Here is a 10,800-nt window from a genome sequence, read left to right on the forward strand (position 1 = left end):
TGTTTCAAACACTTATTATTTATTAAGAACAACATTTATAATGAAGACTGAATCAACATGAAGATGGCATTGCAATCACCACAAGCAGAAACTTGTGGGTCTATAATCAGTTTTGCAAACCATGAAGATTTCCAAAGTTGATTTTGTGGCAAAATATCTGCTACTCAAAACACTGACAGTGTTTGCTTTTTTTAAGATGCAGACATAGGAAACTCTATCTAATCAGTGGGCGAATATGAACTTTAACAAATCTCCATGGAGCAGGATATGAATAGATGTTTAAACACGAGGAAAAATAATGATTGCACCTACAATACTACTAGGAAGAAAAGATTAGATTTTTATGCAGCTAAAAGAGTGGGTGTTAAAGACAATAAGGTCCAAAGACAGAGGGAGAATGCAGGAGAGAGCAGGAGGGGAGCTGGGGAGAGACAGAGAGACAGAGAGAGACAGAGACAGAGAGAGATTAAGACTGTTTTGATCTGAGTAATTATATCCCTGACCTGATGGAATTTTTATTAGTGTTGATGGATTGAAAATCTTTCAACAAACTCAAGAAAAATGAAAATATGGAGGGGTGGTAGGGTGACATTTAATGTGGAAGAAAGAGCATTAATATATTCATAATTGGAGAGCACAGAGGTTCCACATACTTTGCAAAAACCTATGATAATGCTTTTAACAGAATAAGAAATATTTGCTCTGCTTCTTTCTTCTAAATCAAGGAAACATTTTATTCTGGAAGAGTGTACTTTTGATAATTTAGTCTAGTGGTTAAACAGTCATAAAGCATAAGGAACGGGTAGATGTGGAAAGCATCAGCAATATGTACTGCTCTGTGTTTTTCACTTATACTATGAAATTTAATAGCTTTCCTCTGGTGCATTTTGAAACCTAAAAAAGGTACCTACATTAGAGCTAGCTTATTAATAGGAAAATTGACAGAGGAGATTAGAGTGTAGTCCAACAGGAAAGTAAAAACTAAGGTATTTTTCCCTTTTGTGTTTTCAAATGCATATTCTTCACATTTTTCTGACATGAAATAATAATATTAATGATAATTAGTTAATATTTTCACTGCTTACTCTCTGCCTATAATCACCGTGTGTTATTTAATATTCATAACAAGGATAAGAAATTGGTGATACAAATATTGTGACTTTTAAAGTGAATAAATTGAGAGAGAGAATGATTAAATAATTAGCTTTAGGGTACACAACTAATAAATAGAGCTAGAATTTGAACTCAGGTCTGTTGACTCAAGAGCCTGCACTGTTGACTTCGTGTTATTGTCACCACATCAGAGAAGGTAGCAACCTATCCCTGGGTGTGTTGAGTGACAAGATCACAGGGAAGCGATATGGAGGTAGTAAGAAAATGTGAGAGAGTAAGTTAAATGAACCAAGGAGAGAAGATGGATTGACTCAGTGTGGGATATAGCCATTTTAAATCCGTATCTAAGACCCACTGCTTGATGAAATTTATATAGTGATGAGGGACTAGAGGTCTACTTTGCATGAAACCTGAGTCATCACATTTTCTTTGAACGAAGATTGTAAAGGGATGATTGAATGCACAACACGTTGAAGGCCCAACATTCTTGACATATGATATACCTTAAAATTTCTTCTTTACCATCTTTGAAGTTGTTATTTAAACTCTGCACAAGAATTACTTAATCCATTACTGTGCCCAAGCTACCTTTTGCATAGAACTCGGGAATTATTTTAAGTCATCTAATAATTCAATTTAAAGAGAGGGAAATTAGAACTAATATTTACACAAGAGGTTAAAAGTCATAACCCATTCACATAGTATTTCCATGGGTACAATGGAAAGTACTGGGTGGTCTGTTAATATTGAAAGTTACCATTGAATAAAATGATGGATATACTGCAAATCTCTATAAAACCTCAAAAATACTTGATCTTGGAGATGTTTTTGTTGTCAAGAGGTATCCATTCCATTGGTTTAAGGACATGAAAACTGTACCTAGATTATTTTTGATGCCATAGAAAGTTATTAAACAGTTGACTCATGGGGAACTAGACCCAACATTGTAACTTATGCAGATAACTGTACTCTAACATTTTCATGTCAATTAAGAATCCGTATAGTGGCTAAATCCTGAAATCCCCTAGGGAGTGTCATAAATATATTTGCAGTTTTGTATATCTTATGCTAGGTTTTACATTTGAATCTCTGGATTATTACAGTTAAAAGATATTCAAAGCACTTGATGACAAAAGTCTCTCTGTTGATTCTATAGTTGCCTAGGCTATGCTCAATAGCTTAGTTTTTGATATGGGGGTATTTTATAGTGGTTAAGAGTATATATAGGCTCTAAGTTATTATATACCTCAAGACATAAGTTAGAATTTCCACGTAATAGTTGTGTGATTCTAAGTTCATTAATATGTACCTCAGTTTCCCCATGTATCCATAGTAAATTTTCATAGAACTTATTCATTGGTTGTAAGGATAAAATTAAAAATAGTCAATAAACACACTTGGTTCCAGGTGTGACTCACAGTCAGTGGTTAATGAAGAGCAACCATTAACATTTCAGTGAGTATCATTGTTAGGGTTGCCAGATTTGGCCAATAAAAATAAAGGATTCTCAGTTAAACTTGAATTTCAGATAAACCAGTCACTAATTTTAGTATATGTATGTTCTATGCCTTAATAAAAGCATACACTTAAAAATAATTCATGGCTGAAATTATATCTGGTAGCCCTAATCATAGTGCTGGGGATGGTAGACATCCAACAGTTTTTGTTTGAATTGTTTTGATTGAATATGTAAATGATATTATGGACTGAATTTTTTTAAATAGCCCAATATTGATACATTTAAATATATAAATTTTGCTGCATCCAATAACCTTCAGTCAAAGAGTATTCCTATTCCAGAATAACCAGATAGCATACATTTATTTAACTAATGGCATAAGACTTACTAGGTGGCTGTGTTTGTTGGTATATTGATGATACAAATAAAAAAATAAAGAGAAATAAAGATCTAAATTAAAAATCAATACAACACTACCAGTCAGTATGATAATGCATGACCAAACAAGGATACAGAGAGAAGGGAGAAGAGATCATGGTCTTTGGGTTTTTGAGCAACATTCAACAAATATTTATTGAGGGTCTATAATATGCCAAATACTCTTCCATGAGTCGGGTGGGTCTACAGTGCTGAAGTTCAAACAGGTAGCTGGTGTAATAATCACATAAATAAATATAAAATTACAACAGTGATAAATATACTGAAGGATATGTAAATGGTGCTATAAAGTCATATAACAAAACATTTGGACCTGCTCAGGGAGGTCAGAGAAGATTTCTCTGAGGAAGTAATAATAGAGTTGAGATCTAAAGGATAAGAAGAAGTTAACTAGGAAAACAGGGATAAAAGAATCACATTCTAGGCAGAGAGAATAGCAAGCACAAAGATCCTGTGGTAGGAGATGGGTATGTGCATACATAATGAGCGTGATGTGCACTGTCTGGGGGATGGACACATTTGAAGCTCTGACTCGGGGGGTGGGGTGGAGGCAAGGGCAATATATGTAACCTAAACATTGTACCCCCAAAATATGCTGAAAAAAATGTTAAAGTAAAAAAAAAATAAAATAATAATAAAAAAAAGATCCTGTGGTAGGAAGGAGCATGGTGTTATATGGAACTGAAAGAGGATCTCTGAGGTTAGAATGTAAGAGAGGGAAGGACACAGGTGATAAAGAAGGAGGATGAAAGGGTATGGAGGGTTTAGCCTGTCTTGGTTCTTCAAGATTTTAGTATTTTCCCTAAGGGCTCAGTGAAATAATTTAAGTACAATAGAGAGAAGGAATGATGGATATGTGTTAATGTGCTAATATTTATAGCAGCTTTAATCAGGATCATCCAGAATGAAAACAACCCAAATGTGTGTTACCCACTGAATGTAAAAGTACATTGTGGTACATTCATATAATGAAATAATATTCAGCAATAAAAAGCAGCAAACTATTAATGATACATATAGCAACATGGATGAATCAAAGGCATTATGATAAGTAAATAAAGCCAGACTTAACTCATTAACACAACTTATTATTCCATTTGTATGTCATTCTTTAAATAACAAAATTACAAAAAGAGAAAATAGACCAGTGGTTGGCAGGGACTAGTGGTTGGGGAATTTGGAGGATGATGGAAATACTCTATATCTTAAATGTGATGGTGGTTGTGCAACTGTATATTTTTGTCAAAATTCATAAAACTGTACTCATAATAGGGCAGATTTACTGAATGCAAATTATACTTCAAATGTATGAGTTTTAAAATAGGAAATAATATTTACTTTCATAAATAATTATTTCATAATTAAATTATTTAATGCACATTTTAAAAACCAGAAATACTGTATACCAAAATATTAGAAACCTATAAGAAATGAATAAATTCCTGAACACATGCAACCTACCAAGATTGAACCAGAAAGAAATAGAAAATCTGAACAGACCAACAATGAATAATAAGACTGAAGCAAAAATAAAAAGTATCCCATTAAAAAAAAATTCAGGACCTGACAGTTTCACTGTTAAATTCCACCAAACATCTAAAGAACTAATACCAATTCAACTCAAACTATTCCAAAAAATCGAAGAGGACGGGATACTTCCAAACTCATTTTATGAGGTCAGCATTACCCGAATACCAAAACCAAACAAGGACACAACAAAAAAAGAAAACTACGGGCCAATATTCCTGATAAACGTCAATGCAAGAATCCTCAATAAAATACTAGCAACCCAAATTCAACTACACTTTAAAAAGATCATTCACTAAGATGAAGTGGGACTCATGCCAGGGGTAAAAGGATGGTTCAACATATGGAAATTAATAAATAAGAGACAGCATATCAACATCAACAGAAGCAAGGATAAAAACCATGTGTTTATTTCAATAGATGATGAAAAAGCATCTGATAAATTTCGACATCCCATCATGATAAGAAATAATCAATAAATTGAGCATGGAAGAAAAACACCTAAAAATGATAAAGCCCATTTATGGAAAACCCACAGCTAATATACTGAACAGGAAAAAATTTAAAACCTTTCCTCTAAGATCTACATTAAGACAAGGATGACTATTTTCACCACTTCTATTCAACATAGTTCTGGAAGTCCAAGCAAGAGCAATTAGACAAGAGAAAGAAATAAAAGGAAACCAAATTGAAAAGAAAGGATTCAAATTATCCATGTTTGCAGACCATGATGTTATATTTAGAAAAACCTAAAGGCACCCCACCAAAAAATTCTTACAACTGATAAACAAGTTTGGTAAAATTTGGTAAAGGCAAAATCAATGGAGAACTCAGAAATAAATCTGCACATTTACAGCCAACTCATTTTTGACAAAGGCACCAAGAACATATATTGGGGAAAAAACAGTTTCTTCAATAAATGGGGCTGGGAAAACTGTATATCCATATACAGAAAGATCCCTATCTTTCAAAATATACAAAAATTAACACAAAATGGAGAAAAGACCTACATTTAAGATCTTAAACTATGAAATTACTAGAAAATGTTGGGGAAATGCTCCAGGATATTGGTCTGGGCAAAGATTTTTTTGATTAAGGTATTGAAAGCCCAAGCAACAAAGGCAAACATAGACAAATGGGAAGACATCAAACTGAAAGCTTCTACACAGCAAAGGAGACAATCAACAAAGTGAAGAGCCAACCTACAGAATGGGAGAAAACATTTGTAAACTATTTATCTAATAAGGGATTAATAACCAGAATATATAAGGAACTCAAACCATTCAATAGCACACAAACGAATAATCTGATTAAAAACAGGCAAAAGACCTGAATAGCTATTTCCCAAAGGAATATATACAAATGTCCAACAGGTATATGAAAAAAAAATTCAAAATCACTAATTATCAGGGAAATGCAAATCAAAACCACAATGAGATATCATCTCACCTCAGTTAAAATGACTATTAGCAAAAAGACAAAAAAATAACAGGTGCTGATGACGCTGGACAGAAAGGAAAATGTTCTTAACACTGTTGGTGGAATATATTAATATAAACTAGTATAGCCACCTTGGAAAATAGTGTGGAGATTCCTCAAAAAACTAAAAATAGGACTATTATATAATCTAGCGATTTTACTTCTAGGATATACCCAAAAGAAAGGAAATCAGTATATCAAAGAGATATCTGCACTTTCGTGTTTATTACAGGATGATTCACAATAGCCAAGATATGGAATTAATCTAAGTGCCAATCAAAATATAAATGGATAAAAAAAATTTGGTATATATAAATAATGGAATATTATTCAGACTTGAAAAGGAATGAAATCTTGTCATTTGCAACAACATGGATGGGACTGGAGGTCATTATGGTAAGTAAAATTAAGCACAGAAAAATGAGTGTCACATGTTCTCATTCACACATGGAAGCTGAAAGAGTGGATCTCATGGAGGTAGAGAGTAGAATAGTGGATACCAGAGGCTGAAAGGGTAGAGAAGGGGGGGCGGAGACATAAAGAGAAGTCAGTTAATAGGCCCAAAAATACAGTTAGAAAGAAGTAAAATTAATACATTCTGGTGTTCAATAGTACAGTGGGAAAATTATAGTTAGTAATTTATTGTATATTTAGAAATAGCTAGAAGAGAAGCATTGTAATGTTCCTAACACAAAGAAGCTAGGACTATAGATGCATGCCACCACACCTGGCTAATTTTTTTTTTGGTAAGAAAGGTTAAACAGAAAGGATGTAAAGAAAGGATCTTGTATGGAAATTTTTTGTCCTAAAATGACTGGTTATATAGGAAAAGAGAATGTAAGGAGAAAACAGAAAGTTGTTCAGCATGTTTTGTAGTCTATGGTCCATGCAGGTTGTGATAAAGTTTGTAAAGGGAATTTTTTTTTTTTTTTTTTTTTGTGACACAGTCTCACTGTTTTTTCCCCGGGCTAGAGTGGTGGCCGTGGCGTCTTCCTAGCTCACAGCAACCTCAAACTCCTGGGCTCAAGCAATCCTCCTGCCTCAGCCTCCCGAGTAGCTGGGCCTACAGGCATGCGCCACTATGCCCGGCTAATTTTTTCTATATATTTTTAGTTGTCAATTGTACGATTAATTTCTTTCTATTTTTAGTAGAGACGGGGTCTCACTCTTGCTCAGGCTGGTTTCGAACTCCTGAGCTCAAAGAATCCGCCCGCCTCGGCCTCCCAGAGAGCTAGGATTACAGGTGTGAGCCACCGCACCCGGCCTAGGTAATGGATATTCTGATCACCTTGATTTGATGCTGACGCCTTGTGTACATGTACCAAAATATCACAGGTACCCCTAAAATATGTACAGTTATTATATATCAATAAAAAGAAGTGAAAAAAACCTAATAGATACTTAAAAATATGTGATCAAATGAATAGAGACAAAGCAAAGTATTCATTTACATATAGTTTGTTGGGGGCAGTAATATATGAATCCAGGTGGAGCTTCTGATAATCACCCTTAGATATGAAATTTTGCAATTAGGAAATCAATTTTTAATATTCTTTTTAAAGAAATAATCTTTAGCATGCGATGCCTATTATGGATTTTATGGCTTATGAGTTTTACAAAAGTGGGCTTCAGTAAATAATTGTAAAATGCTTTTTAGTCATTCTCATTCCCTAAGGAATGATGCATAATCTAAAGAAGGAATGCTACACTTTAATGGGAATAATATTTTAATTTGGTAATTTCACAAAACTCTTCTGACAGTTTATAAATTATATGAATATATGCAAATTCAACTGGCTTGCATTATTCAAGAACAAATAATTATCCAGAAAGATGAGTGGAGAAAAAAGAATTAACTATAATCTCTCTCTCTCTCTCTTTCAAGATAACATGGTAAATGCAGAGAAAAGGGGAAAAGATTACTATTACTATTACTATTCCACTAACGATTCAGCCAGTAAACAGTAAAAATAATAAGCATTAACAAACACTATGGAAAAAAATAGTTCAAATCTTTGCTTCTGTCCATAGTAGAGTCTTGCATGATTTAAGTAATTCAATGGAAGAACTGGTGAGTTAAGGTAAATATCCAGATTAATTTTTAACTAAGTATTTTAAAATAAAAAATAACAAATGAAAACAAATCATGTTGATTGCATATTTTGGCATTTTCTAGGAAGGGCAGTGGGAGGTTAAATTTATCAAGGACTATTATGCATTAGACACTTGTACTATTATGTATTATTAGACACAATCATGTGATCTGATTTACTCTAGATGTTTTTATATAAAGAGTTTTACATAAAGAGCTTATATATTCTAGATCTTTTTGTATAACAATTGCCAATTACAGTTAGTCTCTCCTTGTGAACACCGAGACAGTGGAGTAATACAACAGCTCTGCATCTCCTGATTGCTAATAACTGTGGACTGCCAGAAGGGCTGTATATCATGTACTGACTTTCCCTAATAGTAGGTATATTACACAGGTATTCTAGCATTTTATTTCTTATTTTTACTTCCTAAATCACAAACCCTTTGAGAACCAGAGAAGTTAGTAAAGATATTTAAAGTCATCAAAAATCTACTTGTATCCAAGTATTCATCAATCGTCTCAGAAAAATTGATAGCATGAAAATATCAACTTTAAAAAGTGAGTGATGGAATATATTTAAGTTCATCCAGTCCTGTTTGGTGTATCCCTTTCTGCCTCCAAATGCAGAGTTGCATTTCTTCCCAATGATAAGTGATTCATAGTCCATTGGCATGTGTATATCCTGGGAATTTGTGGAGAATCAACCTCATAAAGTGTCTTAGTTAATTCTGGCTGCTATAACAAAATATCATTAACTGAGTGTTAATGATAACAACAGAAATTTATTTCTCACTCTTCTGGAGGTTGGGAATTCCAAGATCCAGGTGCCAGCAAGATTAGTGTCTGGTGAGGATCCACTCACTGGTTTATAGATGGCACTGTTTAGCTGTGCCCTTACGTGGTGGAAGGGGCTAGTTAGATCTCTGGGGCCCCTTTTATAAGGGCACTGATCCATTTATGAAGGCTCCACTGCCCACCTAATTACCTCCCAAAGGTCCCACCTCCTGTCACATTTGTGATTAAATTTTAATATACAAATTTCGGAGGGACACAAACATTCAGACCCTAGGATGGAGTAAGCCAATACATTCCCTGAGAAGACTGGAATGATGTGAGCAGGTCATTGCTCTCGATCATCTTCTTCCCTTCAGAAAGATAAAAGAACGCAGAGTTTTTCAAAGACTACTATAAAATGTCCAAATGTTCACCAAGGCATGGAGTCAGTAAACTATAACTGAAAGAATACTAGAATGGAAATATCATGAAATTTTTATGACTTGGTCAAGTCTCTCAGTTTCTTTAGTCCTCAGCTTCTTCATTTGAAAATCAAATAACTGTACTAGAAGATCCTACAGTGCTAACAATCTATGAGTCTACCCCATCCTCAGCTTTTCCTAACTCTTAATCATTATAATAGCCTGACAACATATAAGAACCACTCCTATTTATTGACTCCAGACAGCTGAAATGTTGCACTAATGAGATTCACACCTGTTCCCTTTACTCAGCCAATTACACACATGCTTACACTTGGATAGAATTCTCTTATGTCATATAATCCCATACTAACTATTTCATGGCAACTATGAAGCAAGAAATAACACTTATACATACCTATATAGAAATGGACTTCCCTGAACTTTATGCATAGGGTACAATGGGCTCCACTGCTTTCTTTGTATGCCCTATCAAAACTACTCTTTTCTTCTTTGTTCTTATGAAAGCATAGATAATTATAACAATGCAAGATATTAGTATTTCAGTGGTATATGCATTTTAAAGGAGAACAAGGATGGAACTCTAACCTTAAAATTTCAACTATCAGCTAATGGATGAAGGAGATCCCAGGAGAATCATTCTTTGGCAATTCTGGAATTGTTGAATGATTATTCTGCTGGCAGAAAATTTAATGTGTTAACATTTAGACTCTGTAATGTGACTCTTGCCAAAAAAGGAGCAGAAGAGTGTCCAAAGGTGGCACGTACATGTCCACAGGAACCGTGAGCTGAAAAAACACACTTGTATATAACAAAGATGAAAAATCAATCTGTCAAGATGCTCATTATTGGGCTATTTGCTAAAATTGTATAACAAAATAAAAAAGAAAGAATGAAAGACAGGAAGAAAGGAAGGAAAAAAGGAAGAAAAGGAAATCGAAAACAACAGATATAACAACATAGAAAGTAGTTTAAGTCATTGGCTATTTAGTTAAGATTATTCGGTCCTTAACAATTATGGTTATAAAAACCAAAGAGTAATCTGGGAAATAATTACAACAAGTATAAAATGTAGGATTCAAAACAGTATGTATACTATCTTAAAAAGCCATCTCTAGAATTTATGGTAGACATATTTTTATGTTTCATTTTGTACACTGCTATATTCTCCCAGCACCTTAAATAGTATATAGTGCGTAGTAGATGCTAAAATGTGTTGTGTGAATTTGTTAATGAATCATTTAAAGTAAATATTGGAAGAAAATATACAAATTGATGTGATAATGATTCTATATTGGGATGTGAAATTCTGTGTGTATTTATTTAATTTGCTGACTTTCTGAATTTTTCCCTCTCTTCTCCCACTTTTCTCTCCATATATATCCTGTTAATATGCAATAATATATATTTTTCAGTCTCCTTCCACCCAAGTGCATGTCACTTTATATTTACAACTTGGACAAAAGAGATCA

This window comes from Propithecus coquereli, unplaced genomic scaffold (genome assembly GCF_000956105.1).
Source record: "Propithecus coquereli isolate 6110/MARCELLA unplaced genomic scaffold, Pcoq_1.0 Scaffold21, whole genome shotgun sequence".
Taxonomy (NCBI): Eukaryota; Metazoa; Chordata; class Mammalia; order Primates; family Indriidae; genus Propithecus; species Propithecus coquereli.